The sequence below is a fragment of the Pteropus vampyrus genome, unplaced genomic scaffold (genome assembly GCF_000151845.1).
Source record: "Pteropus vampyrus isolate Shadow unplaced genomic scaffold, Pvam_2.0 Scaffold6655, whole genome shotgun sequence".
NCBI lineage: Eukaryota > Metazoa > Chordata > Mammalia > Chiroptera > Pteropodidae > Pteropus > Pteropus vampyrus.
The window spans coordinates 1-1,515 of NW_011895436.1; the positions used below are offsets into that span (position 1 = coordinate 1).

General features: G+C 60.5%; 1 long non-coding RNA gene across 1 annotated transcript; it reads left to right on the top strand.

Moving 5' to 3' along the window:
- The first annotated feature begins 6 nt into the window (after positions 1-6).
- Positions 7-1,470, top strand: LOC111734800. The gene is made up of 2 exons (XR_002778591.1): positions 7-175; positions 1,428-1,470. It is a non-coding gene; the product is annotated as an uncharacterized LOC111734800 (long non-coding RNA).
- Positions 1,471-1,515: the final 45 nt, after the last annotated feature.

The following is a 1,515-nucleotide window of genomic DNA, read 5'->3' on the forward strand; positions in this document are numbered from 1 at the left end:
GCCGGTGCCCGGCGCTTCCCCGCCCCTCCCCCGGCTCCCCCAGTGTCCGCCATGGCCAAAGCCTACGACCACCTCTTCAAGTTGCTGCTGATCGGGGACTCGGGGGTGGGCAAGACTTGTCTGATCATTCGCTTTGCAGAGGACAACTTCAACAACACTTACATCTCCACCATCGGTGAGCCCACTGGCCATAGCCCAGACCCCCGACTCCCCGACGCCCTCAGCCCAGGCACCGGAGCCCTAGTGGCCCCACCTTTCAGCCCCCCTAGAGCCAGGCTCCCAAGAAACTCCAGCCCCTCAGCCCCTGTCTCAGACCCATCCCCCACACGCGTCTGGTTGGTACCCAAACCCCTAACCTCTCCGCAGCCTCCAGGTGAGTCCTCCGTCCGCCAGCCCTTGGTTTCCTCCGTACCCTCCTTCCCCCTCATCTCCCAGATCCACCGTCCCCCAAACCCATTCACCGGGAACCCGGGGCCCATTCCGCATTTCCTGTATTCCGTCTCCCGTATCATCCGCCTCCCGGCTCACCTGCCCCCTTCCCACAGTTTCAGTTTCCCGCTGCACCCCCACATTTTCACACTTCTCAGCCTCCCTGCCCCTCCACTTAACAGGGCCCAGGGGAGGGTGGGACAGAGTGGCCAGGTTTGCTCGAGGGTGGCCCAAGGACCGCAGTCATGAATGGGAAGGCAGCCTGGTGAAGAAGGTGGGGACGAGGGGACTTTTGGGGTCTCTGAGTCAGCCTGGTGACTCAGCCTCCTCCCTAGGCCTCCCAGCAGGCTGGAGGAGGTGTCCAAGTTTCCACGAAGAGCAGCGCCCCCCCTCCCCCCTCATCTTTCTTCATCTCCTCTGGTCTGGAAAATAAGACAAGGAGAGTCTCAAGACAATTCTGGTTAGAAAAGGGAAGGGAAAATGCCCCCCTAGTTCAGTCTCAGGAGGATCTTCCTTCCCCTCGGCCTTTCTTGGTTCCAAGGCTGGCCTACGACTAGTTAATCCACGTGGACTGGCCTCAGCTACCTTTCTCCTCACGCTTGACCCTATAGGGCCAGGCAGATGGGTGGGTGCCCAGAGAGGAGGGTTCTGGGAAAACAGACGGGAAAAGGAATCCGAAAGTAATGTTTTGGAGGAGATAGGCTGAGTTGGCAAGGCTGCTAGGACCCAAGGGGCGCCTTCGGGGCCATAAGCCTCCCGCAGCATCGTCATCGCCTTCTCCCCCGCAAAACCCGTACGATCTGAGTAAAAACAATATGCCTGCTCTACAAATACGGTCTCGAGAACATCCCTCTAGCTTCACACCTCCAGCGATGCTGCCGCTCCTTTCCCGTGTCCCACCTCACACTCGTGCACGCACACGCCTTCGCACACGCCTTCGCACACGCCTTCGCACACGCCTTCGCGCCTCAGCTTCAGCGCACACTCTCCGCCCCCAGGCATCGATTTCAAGATCCGCACTGTGGACATAGAGGGGAAGAAGATCAAGCTGCAGGTCTGGTGAGTGGCCCCCGGGGCTCCCCGCCG